The 19,061-nt window shown below is 45.6% G+C and overlaps 1 protein-coding gene and 1 pseudogene across 4 annotated transcripts in view; one reads left to right on the top strand and one right to left on the bottom strand.

The window, feature by feature from the left end:
* NBEA (neurobeachin) overlaps positions 1 to 19,061 on the top strand; it is a 990,744-nt gene that overhangs the window by 370,024 nt on the left and 601,659 nt on the right. The window lies entirely within an intron of this gene.
* Positions 11,683 to 11,791, bottom strand: LOC132228995 (small nucleolar RNA SNORA31; annotated as a pseudogene).

Raw genomic sequence — 19,061 nt, 5'->3', positions numbered from 1 at the left:
GAAAAAACAATAGGCCAAGAATCTATATACAAATATTTTTACTACTCAATTTTTATTTGTTGCATATTTAAAAATGAAGTTAATATTTATTAGGCACATTTTTATATTCTTATAAACTAACACTAAGGGTTTCAATATTGCAAGTTTGTTATTTTCTCTTGCTTTTAGTATTATATTTAAGGGTCCATTATAATCTATTATGTGAGTGCATTAAAATTTATTTTATAAGTAATCTATAATAGTATCAATATAATAAAGAATTTTTATTGGGTAGTGATCTTGAACATATTATACATTTCAGTTATTTACTGTTAAAAATTATCTCTAGTCACTCATGGCACATAGTTTTAAAAATCTAACTTCTTAAATGTCTATTCTTAGTATTACTAAAGATACCAAGAAAAGTCTTCCCCTCCCCTCCCCTTCTTTCCTTTCATCTTCTAATTTTGCCTTTCTTTCAATTAACTTTACAATTACTTCATTATATATTTGCTGAATAAATGAAAGATTTACTGTTACATCCTAGGTTCTTAGGATATATAATGGTGTGCAAGAAGTTCCTATCCTTATGAAGCTAACATTCTAGCAAGGGAGATACACTTTTAGAAAGCAAACACTTAAATATATAATTGCAATATATGTGCCTTCTAAGGAATAAAATTACTGACCATTATGAGAAAGTACAAAAGAGGAAACCTAATTTAATTTGGGGTTGGGAAAGACATAAAAGTGACATTTAGCTGGGAACATTAGGATGAATTCAGTTAATTTGGGAAAAGAATGGGGACAGTAGAAGCAGATTTCTGAAAAGGTAAATGCAAATTTTGAGAAATTCCTTGGCATATTTCGGGAATATATGGCTGCAAATAAGAATCAAAGGAAAGAGAAGCATCCCCTGAGTTTAGATAGATAGACAGGAACCAAATTATATAGGGCCTGTTTTCTGTATTAAAGATCTGGTTTTTAAACTAACCAGAGGGGGGAGTATTAGTGTTCTATTGCTTCCATATCAAATTACCACAGACTTACTGGCTGAAACAACACAAATTCAGTATCTTACAGTTCTGTAGGTCAAAAGTCTAACATTGATTTTGCTGCTTTTGCAGTCACAAAGGTTTGAGAGATGACAAAGTACTGAGGCAGGGTTGAAGGATAAGGTGTATCTCCTACATGAGGCTATTCCATCAACACTGGGAGAGATTGTTGTTTTACCTATTGTATAGAAACCAAGACAGAGAGTCAAGCAAAATGAGGAAAGGAAGGAATATGTTCCAAATGAAAGAACAAGATAAAACATCTGAAAAACAGCCTTAATGAAATGGAGATAAGTAATTCACCTGAGTTCAAAGCATTAGTCATAAAGGTGCTCACTGAACTGGGGAGACGAGTGGATGAACACAGTGAGAACTTCAACAAAGAAAATCCTATATAATAAAAGTCCAGCAACCTAACAGCAGAACAACCAGAATGACCAGTCGATATGACATGCATTGACCACCAGGGGGCAGACTCAGTGCAGGAGCTGCCCCCTGGTAGTCAGTGTGCTACCAGAGTGGGAGCACTGCTCGGCTGACCAGAATGAGTGGCTGCTCCTGCTGCAAACCCCAGGCCAACTGGCAGGAACCTGGGCTGCAATTGTCACCTCCTAACCCCAGGCTCTTTCTCCTCACTCCCTGCCCCTCCTCCGGATGCCTGCAGGCCACAGAGCACCACCTCTGGGCTCACAGAGCTGACCCCGGAGGCTGGGAGGTGGGTTCATGGCCACCAAAGGACTGAGGCCTACTCCACTGCCCCTGGGCCTACTCTTGTCCCTGGGCCTGGCCCTGACCAGGTCCCCTGGAGAGGTGAGTGCTCCGGCTCTACAGAAGATGCCCGACCAGGGAGCAGCTGCTCAGAGAGTGGGTCCACAGCCACTCGGCTGACTGGGATGAGTGGTGCTCCCACAGCTGGCCGATCCCTGCAGGCCATGCCCCCACCAGTGCATGAATCCCATGCACTCGGCCTCTAGTGAAAATATAAGAAAGTAGCAAGTAGAAGTGACAGAGCTGAAGAATGCAATAATTGAACTGAAAAATATAAAGAGAGGTTCAATAGTGCACTATATGTGCCGGGGTCCAACCCCAGCAGGTCCAGGGGTCCCCAAAGGTGTGGATGGAGTCAGTGAAGAAGGAATGACACGGAGACAGTGTTCAGTTGATCAGCAGCCTAGCCAGGATCTTTAGCCTGGATCTCCAGCCAAGTTCTGGTCTGGATCTCCAGAGAGGTTCTGTGTCCATGTTCTCTTGCTAGGTTCTCCAGCCAGGTTCAGTCGCCAGGTTCTAGTCAGGCTCTCTTGCCAACCTCTGCAGTCAGGTTCAGTCCAGGATCCTTTGCCATGTTCTCTCCAGCGAAGTTCTTCTGTCTCCAGGCTCCGTGTAGGTTCTGTCTTCTGAATTCTGTCTTGTAAGTTCTGTGTCTTGCTGTCTAGTTACATCTGTATTTATACCAGTTGATTCAATCCTATCAATCTCTATTACAAAGGTTAGGGCGTTTCTTATCTCCATTCCAGGGAGTAAAGATTATGTAGCTTAAGCATGATTGTTTGGAGTTAAAGTGATTAATTACCCGCCTGGCACTTAGTTGAGGGGTTTTATTCCCTCCCTAACTTCAGGGGAAAATCCCTACCTGGGGATTCAACCTTTCTTGGAGAGGTGACCTTGGTTAAAACACAGCGCCAAGAAGGTGAGCAAACATATTAAGAACCCTATGCCATATATGCCAGGTCCCTTGAAACAGCAAGGATGGACCGGCTCCCGGCAAATATGAAGCATCAGAAAGGATCAGTGGAACTCACCCAATAAAGCAGCAAAAAGAAAAATGAGTTTTTAAAAAGTGAAAATAGAGGAGAAACCAAGATGACGGCATAGGTAAACACCTGAAATTACTACCTTGCACAACCACTTCAAAAATACAACTAAAAAACAAAACGGATACCATCCAGAACCACAGGAAGGCTGGCTGAGTGGAAATTCTACAACTAGAAGGAAAGAGAAAAGCACACTGAGACTCAGAGGAGGTGCAGAAGTGAAGTGCAGAGGTACGGAGGCCCACGTGGAAAGGGCTAGCAACTGAGGACTTGGTTGTCTTTTTCAATTCGGAGGGAGTCACAAGTTCCCAACTGCTCTGAACTCCAGTTCCGGGCGAGTCTCTGGGGACCCAGACTCATTTGAGGAGAAAATGGACTGTCTGGCATCGGGTGGAACTCAAAGGCGGCTTTCTCTCAGAGGTGCTTGTGGTGATTACCAGGACACTGAGATGCAGGGCCCCTTAGGGCAAGGCGGAGGATCAGCCATAGCTGCTTGCTCTGCCCTGTTGATTCCCTGAGACCCCGCCCCACCCAAGCTGTGAGCAGAGGCTTTTGCATATGAATGGCCTGGCCCTTTGCAATCTAAAATTACCTAACAAACTGCAGCTGGGTCAGAGAGACCCAGAACATCCAAGAGAAGGCCCAAGGCCCCACAGCAGCATGCATTGCTTCACAGCTGGGCCTCATCTGGGCACCTCCAAACCCCAAACAAAGAAGAGGAATCTGCAGATCTCTCTGTAGCTCCTGCTGGGTAGCCTCAGGCAGAGGTTAAATTAGCACCTCCTTAGAGATCCAAGAGCCAGTGTACCCAGTGGTCAGAGGGGGACCATCCAGATTACAACTTCTCAGATCCATAAAGGACACACTCAGGTGGCAGACTCAGAGAGCACCAAAGCCCCACTGAAGCAAATCTTGCCCCCTAAGGGTGTTTCCAGTACTGAAGTTCTCCCACCATAGACACAGCTGAATCTCACAGCCAATTGGCCTGGAGGTCAATTCCTCCCATTGATACCAACAGCAATCAAGGCTTAACTACAACAAGACTGTGCACAAAGCCCACAAAGGGGTGCAACAAGAATGTCCACCTCAGGTAATTGGGGACGCTGAGCCACTGGGCCCTATAGGACACCTAGCACAGAAAGCTATTCTATCAACACAGGGAAGCAGCCAAAATGTGGAGACAAAGAAACAGGTCACAAATGACAGAAATGGAGGAAAGCAAACTACTGGATATAGAGTTCAAAACCACACTTCTAAGGTTTTTCAAGAATTTTCTAGAAACTGCTGATAAATTTAGTGAGACGCTCGATAAATCTACTGAGACCCTTGAGGTTATGAAAAAGGACCAACTAGAAAATAAGCATACACTGACTGAAATAAAGAATATTATAAGAGATCCAACAGCAGCCTAGAGGATCCCAAGAATCAAGTCAAAGATTTGAAAGACGAAGAAGCAAAAAACACCCAACCAGAAAAACAAAAAGAAAAAAGAATCCAAAAATATGAAGATAGTGTAAGGAGCCTCTGGGACAACTTCAAGCATACCAACATCTGAATTATGGGGGTGCAGAAGAAGAGAGAGAGCAAGATATTGAAAACCTATTTGAAGAAATAATGACAGAAAACTTCCCCTACCTGCTGAAAGAAATAGACTTACAAGTCCAGGAAGTGCAGAGAACCCCAAACAAAAGGAATCCAAAGAGGACCAAATGAAGACACATCATAATTAAAATGCCAAGAGCAAAAGACAAAGAGAGAATCTTAAAAGCAGCAAGAGAAAAACAGTTAGTTACCTACAAGGGAGTACCCATATGATTGTCAGCTGATTTCTCAACAGAAACTATGCAGGCCAGAAGGGAGTGGGAAGAAATATTCAAAGTGATGAATAGCAAGAACCTACAACCAAGATTACTTTACCCAGCAAAGCTATCATTCAGAATTGAATGTCAGATAAAGAGCTTCACAGATAAGGAAAAGCTAAAGGAGTTCATCACCACCAAACCAGTATTGTATGAAATGCTGAAAGATATTCTTTAAGAAGAGGAAGAAGAAGAAAAACGTAAACATAAAAATTATGAACAACAAATACATATCTATCAACAAGTGAATCTAAAAATCAAGTGAATAAAAACTCTGATGAACAGAATAAACTGGTGAATATAATGGAATCAGGGGCATAGAAATGGAGTGGTTGAGCAGCCTTAGCATATAATTAGCATATTACGCTTTAATTGGTTGAATGACCAACTGGACACTTAGCATATTAGGCTTTTATTTTATAGGATGATATTTACATTATGCCATATTCTCTTCAGAAAGGAAGGGGAAATACCCAAAGTAGCTTAAGGGCTAGAATTATAAGGGAGGTGCAATTGAGAGGTCACATTTTTTAGGATAGGATAAAGTGGTCTAAAGATAAAGGGGCCAACCTAGAGAAAAGAGACAGAAATTAATGATGAGTAGAGAGAATAACTAATAGAGTGGTTGGGCTCTGTATTTTCTTATAAGAGGCCCGGTGCACAAAATTCCTACACTGGTAAAGTCTCTAGGCCTGGCCTGTGATCACAGCCATCTTCCCCGGCTGCTGGCAGCCGGCCCTGCCCACTGCCGCAACCCACCCATTTGCCATCTTGCACCTGAGGTGGGCCCGGCACAGGATATACTTCGAGACCATGTAGGAGACTGTGATCCCCCTGTTGGAGGCCCTTTCACGGGAGGTGCTTTTGTGTGAAATTTCTTTCAGGTAAGGGATGGGATATGGGCCCAATGTCCAAGAGAGTTCCAGGGGGCCAGTGGCACTGTCAGGGTCATTCTAATCACACCTGAATCTTCACTGTGTCAGTTCACTGGAGGATTCTACTTTCAGGGTTTTTCATGAAAACCCATCCCACAAAAAGGTCCCATTAGATTTCAGGTCGTATCACCACTGAGGAGGATATGATCAGGTGCTTTAAGCACAGAACACGGACTTCTTAACAGGGTTAGAATTCAGCAGAATCAGGAGACAGGTTTCTCAATAACCCACCTAACGCCTGCTACCTTGCTGATGGCTTCTCCCTCCCCCTTAGGGAGCAGGTAGGGAGGAGTGAGGAGCAACTGTCTGCAGCTGTGGCCAGGCCTGTGTCTAGGCTGCAGGAAAGAATGCCAGTCAGCCAGGGGGAGGGACTGATAGGTTGGCCATTCAGCCTGCTTGCCAGCCCCGCGCCCCTCTGCCACTGGTCATCCTCTGTGTGTGGGGCGACCGGCTGGGTGGGGGCCTTGGCCTGGCGCCACCCATGTCTGCCACCACTCACCTCCGGTTCCCCATTCCCCATCGGGCGATCAGAGCCTGCTGGCCAGGAAAAAGGACCAAGAGGTTGGCCAGCAGGCCCTGATCACCTGATTGGTCCTGTGGCTGAGGGCAGCTCCTGCGTTGAGCATTTGCCCCCTGGTGGTCAGTGCGCGTCAAAGCAACCAGTCATTCCCCCATTCGGTCAATTTGCATATTACCCTTTTATTATAAGGACTAGTGGCCCAGTGCATGAAATTCATGCATGGGGAGGGGGTGGTCCCTCAGCCCAGCCTGCACCTTCTCCAATCCGGGACCCATCGGGGGATGTCCAACCGGAAGTCGGACATCCTCTTGTAATCTGGGACCACTGGCTCCTAACTGCTCACCTGCCTGCCTGCCAGCCTAATCACCTCTAACCGCCTATGTCTGCCTGCCTGATAGGCCCTAACCACCTCTGCACACCTGCTTGATCGCCCCTAATCACCTCTGCCTGCCTGCCTGATCCCCCTAACTGCCCTCCCCTGCTGGCCTGATCCCTCTAAGTTAGCGGTTCTCAACCTGTGGGTCGCGACCCCTTTGGCAGTCGAACAACCCTTTCACAGGAGTCGCCTAAGACCATCCTGCATATCAGATATTTACATTACAATTCATAACAGTAGCAACATTACAGTTATGAAGTAGCAACAAAAATAATTTTATGGTTGGGTCTCAACATGAGGAACTGTATTTAAAGGGCCAGAAGGTTGATAACCACTGCTAACTGCTCTCCCCTGCTGGCCTGATCCTCCTAACTGCTCTCCCCTGCCGGTCTGATCCCCCTAACTGCTCTCCCCTGCTGGCCTGATCACCTCTAACTGCCTCTGCCTGGGCCCCACTACTGTGGCTTTGTCTGTGAGAACGTCCAGAAGGTTGTCCAAAAGATGTCCAGTCTAATTAGCATATTTTTATTAGTATAGATGATTATGGTAATGATGGTAGTGATAACAGTAAAATCCATAATGACAGCAACAAGTACAAAAACTTATAAGTTAAATATTACTTTATGGTAGATACTATTCATTAATTATGTTCTTTAATAATCACAACTATGTATGTACTGTTATGCTCATTTTACAGGAAAAAGAATGAGGCTGAGAAAAATTAAATGGCTCATCCTGCATCCCAAATCATGAATAACTCTTGATTGGAAGTAAAACAATCTTAATTTCAAAGCCTAAGTTCTTAATCATATATGGGGGTGGACAAAAGCAGGTTTATAGTTCTGAGCACGCAAGTCAGTTTAGTCCTATATTGTTATTTATTATTTACTAGAGTCCCGGTGCACGAATTTGTGCATGGGTCGGGTCAGGGCGGCTCACCTCGATCAGGTTTGGGGGAGTGGGGCAGTCGAGGGTGGGGCCAGTCAGGGGGAGGGGCCTGGAGAAGACCCACTGAGCCGGAGCTGAACATGGGCCCCAGGCTTCCCAGGGAGGGTGGACTCAGCAAGAAAACAGAAACCACCAGAAGGCTCTGCAAACAGGTCCTGAGCTCCCTTTGGCCAGGTGGACTCAGAACTGGTGTCTCTGTTTATTCATTAGACACAGCCCAGCACTCGCCTTTGTCTGTTGGTCAAATACATTGCAACAAAAAACTGTTCCCCTGCTTCTCTTTGGGCCCTTATAACAAATACAGGCCAATTGGAAAACACGGGCCCCAGTGGCAGAGGCAGACCCCACAAACACCCGGAATTTTGGCCTAAGACACCTGGGCAGCAATCTCTACGGAAAAAAACACACTGTTTTAGAGTCTTAATTCTCCCCTAAAATGTGCCCAGCTGCTCTTCTTTAGCTGGGATAGACTGAACTAAGGAGCCAAAGACCAAGTTTCCTTTGAGGTGGGATCCACCATGAGCCAGCTGGTGGGAATGCCCCTCACAGGCAACTGCCTTCCCTCCAAGCTCAGTGTGCTTTGACGCAGTCCATTTCTGGTGGTGCCGGGTCCTGGGCTGCTGGTCGGGCGGCAGGTGCACAGGGTTTTTCTCCACCGCCTTCCTACCTTCCTGAGCAGTACCCTCTGGCTCAGCACGCCAGGTGACTATTGATAAAGCTGGGACTTGGAGAGAAAAGGAGCTGGCCTGCCCCAAGAGGAACCTGCAAGTGGCCTGGCCATAACCCCCACCCAGCTTCTCAGTCTCACTTGCGTGTATCGAGCCAAAGCCCACTGCCTGAGACTGGCGCCATGTAGGGAGGATAACAGCGGGGAGAGGGGCGCCCTGACCTGCCAGCCTTGGTGACGATCATCTCGGTGCCCAGTTTATTGAACTCATCCCACAGAGCCTTCATGTCAAGCTGCACACTCATGCTGGCCACCTTAGCATTCTTCTTTACCGGCACCTTGGTGGCGGCCACACAGCTGGCCCCGGGCCCACAGGCTCGGCAGCAGCGCTGGTGGCGGCCCCTGCAGCTGGTGCGTCATAGCAACCGGCCGTTCTGGTCGTTCTGCCGTAATGGTCGCTGGGCTTTTATTACATAGACTAGAGGCCCGGTGCACAAAAATTTGTGCACTCGGGGTGAGGGACCCTACGTCCGGCCTGTGCCCTCTTGCAGTCTGGGACCCCTCAGGGAATGACCACCTGCTGGCTTAGGCCCGCTCCCCAGGGGATTGGGCCTAAGCTGGCAGTCAAACATTCCTCTGGCAGCCCGGGAGCCCTCGGGGAATGCCCACTTGCCAGCGGGGAGCAGGCCTAAGCTGCAGTCGGACATCCTTAGCACTGCTGAGGAGGCGGGAGAGGCTCCCACCACCACCGATGTACTGGCAGCCATCAGCCTGGCTTGTGGCTGAGCAGAGCTCCCCCTGTGGGAGCGCAATGACCACCAGAGGGCAGCTCCTGCATTCAGCGTCTGCCCCCTGGTGGTCAGTGTGTGTCATAGTGACCAGTCATTCCCAGTTGTTCTGCTGTTAGGGTCAATTTGCATATTACTCTTTTATTATATAGGATAGAGGCCTGGTGCATGGCTGGGGGCCGCCTGGTTTGCCCTGAAGGGTGTCCTGGATCAGGGTGGGGGTCCTGCTGGAGTGCCTGGCCAGCCTGAGTGAGGGGCTGATGGCTGTTTGCAGGCTGGCCACAACTCCTTCAGGGTGGTGGTCCCCCCTGGGGTGCCTGGCCATTCTGGGTGAGGGGCTGATGGCTGTTTGAAGGCTGGCTATGGTCCCCAGCCTCCCAAGCTCCCAGTGGAGGCTGGCTGGAAGCAGGTATCTGTGGTTTATTTATCTTCTATAATTGAAACTTCGTTGCCTTCAGCGGAGGCCAGAGCCGGCCAGGGCAGGCGGGAAGATTGGCTTCCTCCATCGCCGGGGCAACCAAGCCTCCTGCTTGTTCTAGCTCCATGGCCTCCGGCCACCATCTTGGTTGGGTTAATTTGCATATAGTTGCTCTGATTGGCTGGTGGGCATGGCTTGGGGCATAGCGAAGGTATGGTCAATTTGCATGTTTCTCTTTTCTTAGATTAGACTAGAGGCCTGGTGCATGAAATTCGTCTATGAGGGGCAGTCCTCCTAGCCCAGCCTGCACCCTCTCCAATCCAGGACCCCTCCGGGGATGTCTGACTGCCGGTTTAGGCCCAATAAACCGGCAGTCGGACATCCCTCTCACAATCCGGGACTACTGGCTCCTAACTGCTCACCTGCCTGCTTGCCTGATCACCCCTAACTGCCTCTGCCTGCCGGTCTGATTGCCCCTAACTGCCCCCCTTCTGGCCTGATTGCCCCTAACTGCCCCTCCTGCTGGCCTGGTTTCCCCTTACTGCCCCCTTCTGCTGGCATGGTCGTCCCCAACTATCCCCCTCAGGTGGACTGGTCGCCTCTAACTGCCTCCCCTCACCAGCCTGGTCACCCCCTACTGCCCTCCCTGCTGGCCTGGTCGCTTCACACAACCTGCTGTTCAGTCATTTGGTCGTCCCTCACTAATCCCACTGCTGGCTTGGTTGCCCCATGCAGCCTGCTGTTGAGTCGTTTGATTATCCCTCACTAACCCCCCTGCTGGCCTGGTTGCCCCACACAGCCTGCTGTTTGGTTGTCCATCCGGTTATTTCGGTCATGACAACCCCTGTCTTTCTATATATAAGGATTGTATTTATTTGTATTACAACTGTAAACCTACTTTTCCCCACTCAATATAAAATATAATGTGTGATTTATCTAATTGATATTAACAATGTTATACCACATTTGGTTGTTTCTATTTCTCTGCAATTCAAGAAAAGTTTTATACATCTATGTTGGCATTTCATTATTAGTGTTATTGGCTGCCTCCATTACATTAGAGAAATGTATGATTTCTTTTTCTTTGGGAAGAGAAAAAGAGTACAAATAAGCTAAGGCAAGGGAAGAGCAAAACATGTTTATGTGAATATTTTATTTTAATACTCACCAGAGGATATTTTTTCATTGATTTTTAAAATTATTTATTTATTCATTTAGTTATTTATTTATTTTTAGAGAGAGTGAAAGGGGAGGTGGAGAGACAGGGAAACATCAATGTGAGAGAGACACATCAATTGGTTGCCTCCCACATGAGCCGCAACTGAGGTACATGCCCTTGACCAGAATCGAACCTGGGACCCTTCAGTCCACAGGCTGATGCTCTATCTACTGAGCCCTGAGCCAAACTGGCTAGGGCTATGTGAATATTTTATAATTTCTATTTGACAGAAATGTACAAATTGGAACTGTTCTAAAATTTGGAGCTCAAACATCATTTAGATGCAGGACTTGTGAAAAAGTAGAGAAAGAACCTCAAAAAACTATTCCTCCATAAAAGCAATGAGAACATTGGCAAAAATTGTCAAAATCCCTTTTCAGTTCTCTGGAAAGTAATCAGAAGTTTGAAACAATCCAAACCAAAGATTATTAAATCAATGAAAACTTCAGGGTTTTTTTTATGAGAATAGTGAGCTTTGTGGAGACTTAATTTGCCCTCTTGCCATCCAGCTCTGCATTAACCTTGAAAACCAGCAGCCAGTCAACCATGGCAGTGGTGAAAACCGGCAGCCTACTAGCTACTGGAAGGAGGCCAACTAGGTTTGCAGGTTTTAGAAAGTCCCATTTTGGGGCATTGTTTGGCAGCTCCCTCTGGTAATGTTCCATTATTATTTTATCTGATCTGTGCTTGTTTGGTGAGTAAAGCCCTATTTCTAAGGCATTTGTCAAAATAATTATTAGAAACTTTTTTTTTTTTTCATAACATTGCAACTGCCTGAGGTGGCAATACTAGCCATGGCAAACAAGAGCCTTACCCAAAAACTTAAAAGGGAGATCTGAGAATAAGATGTTCATATTCTTGAGGCTTTACTCAGAGGTCCAGGAAAGACCTGAGAAGGCCCCAATCATATGTCTCTGGATAATCTATGGGCCCTGTGCATGCAGGAAGTAAAGGGCAAGGGAGAGTTGTAAACATGGTAAGTGTTGAAAATATGCTCCAGTGTATACATAGGATCTCTGGCAGTGAGTACAAGTTTTTTGTTGTTGTTTTTTTTTTTGTTTGTTTGTTTGTTTGGTTTTTTGTTTGTTTGTTTGTTTTGTTTTTTGCAGATGTAGTCCCTTATTGAATCTTGGCCACCACAAAGACAGACAGAAAGTGCAGGGATATTTTTCTTTCACATCCCAGAAGTTTTACTGGTTCAATATACTGAAGGCAATCTCTATCCAGTTATTAGCTGATGACTGAGTGAAGGCTTCAGTGGCTACAGGTGTCAAAGAATATAGATTTTACAGAATTAGTTCAGGAGAGTCAATAAACAGAGACACAATGAACCCCATTGGAGGGGATCTGATTTCCAGGATTGGCACATCATATGTTTTAAATGCCTAATTTTCAACAAAAAATTATGAAATATGCAAAGAAACAGGCTAACACACAGGGCGAAAAAAAAGAACAGTCAATAGAAAGTGCCCCTGAGGATGCCCTGATGTTGGACTTTAGACAGTTACTTTAAACCAGCTATTACACATGTGCTCAAGTAATTAAAGGAAATATTTTCTGAAGAATTAAAAGTATGAATATGATGTCTAACCAAAGAGAATTTCAATAAATAAATATTACAGAAAAAAACAAGTAGAAATTCAGGACTTGAAAATTTAATAACTAAAATATAAAATACACTAGAGGGGCTCCACAGAATGTTTGACTTGGCAGAAGAAAGAATCAGCATACTTTAAGAAAGGTCCATTGCAATTATCATACTCTGAGGTACAGAATGAAAAAAAATGAAGAAAAGTGGAGAGAGCCTCAGAGACCTATGAGATAACATCAAGTGAAGCAACATATGCATATGGGAGTTAGAGAAGAAAAGATAGAAAGAGAAAGGGCAGAAATAATATTTGATGAAATATTTGTCTGAAAAGGTCTGAATTTGATGAAAGTGATTACTAGCAATCCAAAGAGCTCCATGCTTTCCATTGAAATCAAAACTCCCAAACAGATCTACACATCATAGTCAAAGCATCAACTGAAAGTATCTTTTTGCCTCTTAATGGTTTCTTCTAAATTATAATTTGTCTATTTTGGACATTTTTTTTTGGTAATAATGTTGAGTTCCTGAAGTACTTTTTATGCACTTAGCAAACAGAAAATTTTAATCATACACACACACACACACACACACACACACACACACACACACACACAGAGTGGCCAGATTATTATGACCACCTGACGTTTGTAGTCAAATTAGCTATAATTTCACACTGAAGTTGCTAGAGGGCCAGACCATTATAAATAGGGAAGCAGGTTGTTTACCATGACAGTAGAAGTGATTTTTTTTTCTGGAGATTTGGGTAAACAACGCGATTTAACAGCCTTTGAACGTGGGATATATATTGTTATGAGTGCCCAGGTCATTATGACCACCTCATCCATACTTTGTTGGGCCATCTTTTGCCTTCTATACTGCGGCGATTCTTGGCATTGACTCCACGAGATGTTGAAAGGTGATGTGAGGAATCTGACACCATAGCTGATGAATAGCACTGTCCAGTTCTGTGAGATTTGATGGTTGTGGAACCAGCTTCCTGATGGCTCTTTTAACTTCGTCCCACAAATGCTCAATTGGATTGAGATCTGGTGATTGTGGGGGCCACCTAAGCAAGGTAAAGTCTCCCTTATGTTCTTGAAAGCACTCCTGCACAATATGAGCACCGTGGCATGGTGCATTGTCCTGTCGGAAGAAGCCATCTCCATTGGGATACGCCTTCAATATAAGATGAACTTGATCAGCAATGATACTTAGGTATGTTGTGCTATTCAGACGTTGCTTCACACGAATTAAAGGGCCCAAATCATGGCAGGAAAACATGCCCCAAACCATAACACTCCCCCTACCAGCTTGAAGGGTTGTATTCATGCATGTGGGGTGCATGCTTTCATGCTGTTTCTGCCAAATTCCCACTCTGCCATCTGCATGGTGCAACAGGAAACATAATTCATCGAACCACATGACTTTTTTCCAATGATCTACTGTCCAATCCTTGTGTTCCTGTGCGGATTGGAGATGTTTTATCTTGGTAACTGCAGACAGCAAAGGTGTTTGAACAGGCTTTCGGCTTCCACATCCCATACGATGCAGTGTACGGCTAATTTGTCTACAAATGTCAGGTGGTCATAATAATCTGGCCACTCAATATATATATCCCACGTTCAAAGGCTGTTAAGTCATGTTGTTTACCCCTATCTTCAGAAAAAATCACTTTTACTGTCATGGTAAACAACCTGCTTCCCTATTTATAATGGTCTGGCCCTCTAGCAACTTCAGCACAAAATTATAGCTAATTTGCCTACAAACGTCAGGTGGTCACAATAATCTAGCCACTCAGTGTATATATATCTCCTATGTAATAAGTCTAATATGCAAATAGACTGAATGGTAGAACTACCAGCAGAACGACCAGTCACTATGATGTGTGGTCACTATGATGTGCACTGACCACCAGGGGGAAGATGCAATGCTGGAGCTGCCTCCAGCACACAGGCCCCAATCCAGCCAAGGCGGGTGCCCGTGGGGCACCTGATCACCCCACTGGTCGCCCCGCAGAGGGAGGCGAGTGGCGGCAGCAGCACAGGGCAGGGCCGGTGAGCAGGCGGCACCAGGCTGGCCAAGGCGGGTGCCAGTGGGGAACCCCCAATAGCCCCACCAGTCACCCCACAGAGGGAGGCGATCAGTGGCGCTGGGTGGGGCTGGCGAGCAGGTGGCACCAGGCCAGCCAAGTTGGGTGCCAGCGGTGACCCCCGATCGCACTGCTGGTCGCCCCCACAGAGGGAGGCGACTGGCAATGGGGGGTGGGGCCTCCAAGTAGGTGGTGCCAGGCTTGCCAAGGCAAGTGTGAGCAGGAGGCCCCGATCACCCTGCCAGTTGCCCCACAGATGGGCCCTGATCGCTGGCCAGGCCTAGGTACCCTACCTGTGCATGATTTCATGAACTGGGCTTCTAGTATCTACACTAATAAAAGAGAAACATGGTAATTGGCGTACGACTGCTACCCTTTTCATCGGCTAATCAGCGAGATATGCAAATTAACTGCCAGCCAAGATGGCGACCGGCAGCCAGGCAGCTTGAAACTAACATGAGGCTTGCTTGCCTCAGTGACGGAGGAAACCAACGTTTCCCGCCTGCGGCTGCAGGCCTCTGAGCCTGCAGTTTCAAACATTGTAACAAATACCGCCGGACTTCAGCCAGCAGATTCATAACATTGTATGCAAAGGCCAGAAACCTACTTTCAGGAGCGGAGGCCTAAGAGCTGGAGCCAAGCCTCAAGCTAAAGCTGGCCCAGAATAAAAAAAAAAAAGGAAAAAAGGAGCATTTGGGAGTTCAGTCACCCCCAGCCTGAAAACAGCCCTCAGCCCCTCACCCAGACTGGCCAGGCACCCCAGTGGTGACCCCCACCCTGAAGGATGTGTGACCAGCTGCAAACAGCCATCATCCCCTCACCCAGGCTGGCCAGGCACCTCAGTGAGGACCCCCACCCTGAAGGGTGTGTGACCAGCTGCAAACAGCCATCATCCCCTCACCCAGGCTGGCCAGGCACCCCAGTGGGGACCCCCACCCTGATCCAGGACACCCTTCAGGGCAAACGAGCTGGCACCCACCCATGCACCAGGCCTCTACGCTATATAGTAAAAGGGTAATATGCTTCCCAGCACCGGAATCAGCATGACAGGGGGCAGCGCCCAAACACCCTGATCGGCCCTGCTCTGTGTGTGACAGGGTGTGGCACCCCAACCCCCCCCCCCCCGGGCCCTGCTCTGTGTGTGATGGGGTCGAGCCATAACCTCCCCATCGGCCTTGCCCTGAGTGTGAGAGTGGCGGCGCACCAACCCCCTGATCGTCCCTGCTCTGTGGGTGATAGAGGGTGGCGCCTCAACCCCCCCCCGCCCCCCCACGTGCCCTGCTCTGTGTGTGACGGGGTCGAGCCATAACCTCCCCATCGGCCCTGCCCTGAGTGTGAGAGTGGCGGTGCCCCAACCCCCTGATCGGCCCTGCTCTGTGGGTGATAGAGGGCAGCGCCCCAAACCCCTGATCTGCCCTGCTGTGTGTGTGACAGGGGGCGGTGCCTCAACTCCCCTATCTGACCTACTCTGTGAGTGACAGGGGGAGCTCCTCAACCCCCTGATGGGCCCTGCTCTGTGCGTGACAGGAGGGAGCTCCCCAACCCCCTGATGGGCCCTGCTCTGTGCATGACAGGGTACGGAGCCCCAACCCCCGGATTGGCCCTGCTCTGTGCATGACGGGGTCATGCTGCAACCTCCCCATCGACACTGCCTTGAGTGTGACAGGGGGCGGTGCCCCAACCCCCCAATCGGCCCTACCCTGAGCGTGACTAAGGGTGGCATCTCAACCTCCCAATCCGCCCTGCTCTGTGCATGACGGGGCGGCGCCCCAACTCCCTAACCAGGTGCTGCACCTAGGGATTGGGCCTGCCCTCTGCCACCCAGGAGCAGGCCTAAGCCAGCAGGTCGTTATCTCCCGAGGGGTCCCAGACTGCTAGAGGGCACAGGCCGGGCTGAGGTACGCCCCCGTCCCCCCGAGTGCACAATTTTTTGTGCACCGGGCCTCTAGTATATATATAATTGCAAATAATTACTCAATGCTTATTACATTCTTTTGTTATATAAAATGAACTCTAATGATTTTTAAAATTTTATGTTTTTGGAATTCTGGTTAATTTTTATGTAACTTGCTATTGTTTGGATTTAATATAAAGAAAATATACATGTTATATACAGATATTAATATTTTTTTTAAATGTATTTTATTGATTTTTTACAGAGAGGAAGGGAGAGAGAGAGAGAGTTAGAAACATCGATGAGAGAGAAACATCAATCAGCTGCCTCCTGCACATGTCCTACTGGGGATGTGCCCGCAACCCAGGTACATGCCCTTGACCGGAATCGAACCTGGGACCCTTCAGTCTGTAAGCCGACACTCTAGCCACTGAGCCAAACCGGTTTCGGCAATATTTTATTTTAAATCACTCTAATGTGATTTAGTTTCTTTAGTATTACTATTTAAAGATGAAATAGTTAATCTTAACATAATATTTAGTAACAAGGAGCTGAATGTTTCTGTTCGTGTTATTCCTTATTGAATTTGGAAAATATGAATAGCTTAATAGGTAAGATATATTGAAACACTTTATAAGTCACTGTAAAACAAGATTTTTGGATGAAGAAATATTATAAATGAGATCTCTATGTAGAAATCATGTTATTTGCTGGACTTAACCCCATAATTTTCCCAAAGTTTATTAGATCAACTCAATTAGACTCAATGAAACACAGTAAAAAGAAAAGAGGCATCTGGCTTCCAACTGTCTGTTTCCTAGGAGGTTAAGATCACTTAGGCTAGTAATGTTTCTGCATTATTGTTATACTAGAAGCCCATAAATTTGTGCATGGGTGGGGTCGTTCGGCCTGGCCAGTGATGGGGCCAATCGGGGCCATCTTGCCCAATCTCAATTGGGGCTAATGGGGGCTGGCCAACTGTGGAGGGACTGCAGGAGGTTGGCCGGCCAGAGAGGGGCTGCGGGAGTTCTCCAGGGCGTGTCCAGCCCTCTCATCCAGTGCTGATCGACCAGACCCCAGCAGCTAACCTACTAGTTGGAGAGTCTGCCCCCTGGTGGTCAGTGCATATCATAGCAACTGGTCAAACGGTCGACCAAACGTTTGACCAATCATTGGGACACTTAGCATATTAAGCTTTTATTATATAGGATAAACTGATGAGAGTGTCACAATAAAACATGTAAGTTATCTAATATGACGTTTATGCTATCAACTGAGAGCCTGTTCTGTAAAAGATGTTAACATACGTAATAGGAAATTAATATTTTGACTATGATTTATTTTTTAAAAGAATTACTATTATAAAAATTTCCATTGGTGTTAATTTTTGTTTCTATGTAACATGATCACGGGGTATGCTTTACAAAACATATTTATTTGAATAGAATTTTTGTTGAAATATTAAATTTACTGCTTGCTTCATTTTTGAAATATTTTTTCAAGTCACAGTACAAATAAAACTAAGGTTTTTATTACCATGTAAATATTTATTTTAGTTTTTAAAATGTATTTTTATTGGGGTTTTTTTTTTTAGAGAGAGAAGAAAGGAAAAGGAAAGAGAGATAGAAACATCCCTGAGAGAGAACATCAATTGGCTGCCTCCTGCATGCCACTCATCAGGGATCAAACCCACAACTCAGGCATGTGCCCAGACCAGCAATCAAATCAGCATCACTGAGCCACACCTACTGGGCTGTATAAATATTTTGATGATTCATTTGAAAGTTTTATAATGTTAAAAAAAAGAAAGTTTTATCATGGTAATTTTCATAAACTTTTCATTGTGTTTTTTTGGAGTGTTAAGTATCTAGTTAATAAGTTTTTAAAAATGTGTGTTTATTGATTTTTAGCTAAAGAGGAAAGGAGAGGGAGAAAGAAACATCTATGAGAGTGAAACATCGATTGGGTGCCTCCCGCATGCCCCTTACTGGGGATCGAGCCAGCAACCCTGGCGTGTGCCTGACCTGGAATTGAACTGGTGACCTCTTGTTGCATGGGATAATGCTCAATCCACTGTGCAACACTGGCCAGGCATGAGTTATAGATTTTAATTTTCCATTGAGAGTCACTTGAATAGAAAAGCAAACAATGATATTTGATAGATAAATATTTTTATATGTCCCCTGTAGATACCAAATTAAAAATTTTATTTCTTTTGATATTTTGTTTGCTGGCAAAATGCTTATACTTCATATTAATAAAACTTGAAACATTTACAATTTTCCCGTACCTCTTGAAGTAAAATACACTGTAAATAAAGCTATTGAGACATCATGTTAGGGTAAATGTAGGCCAAATCTATAAATCGGTTAAATTCAGACTAAGTGGTAGACTTGATTATACACCTTTTGATAATTAAACTCTGTAGGAAAAGTTGGCCCATGCTAATAACCATGATACTGATGTTTTCTTGATGTTTGTGTTCTTATTTTGTTTCTGCGTTTACATTCTCAGTCCTATTGTCACAGAAGTATTAATACTACTATTTAGTTCTTTTTGCTTTCTCTCCAAAAATGTATTATCTGTAGGAGCACATGTACTAAATAAATTGAGTAATATCACTGATAGTGGAAAACCTGCCTTCAACATCTTCTCATTTTGTATCTCTAAGGTTATTGTGAAACTTCCAAAGTTTTTATTAGCACCTCAGTTTAAATGTTCCCAAAATATATGTCTATACTTATCTTGACCTGCAGATACATATCTCAGAGATTCTGAAGACTTAATTGATTCAAAATCTAATTCATTATTTTTCTAACAAACACACTCCTCCTTTGCTTTCTTCCTCAATTAGTGGCAGAGCATTATGCTTCTTTTTCATTAAGCTATTCCATAAACATCTAGATTCTTTC

This window comes from Myotis daubentonii, chromosome 2, assembly GCF_963259705.1.
Source record: "Myotis daubentonii chromosome 2, mMyoDau2.1, whole genome shotgun sequence".
NCBI lineage: Eukaryota > Metazoa > Chordata > Mammalia > Chiroptera > Vespertilionidae > Myotis > Myotis daubentonii.
This window is presented reverse-complemented; position numbering and strand designations above follow the sequence as displayed.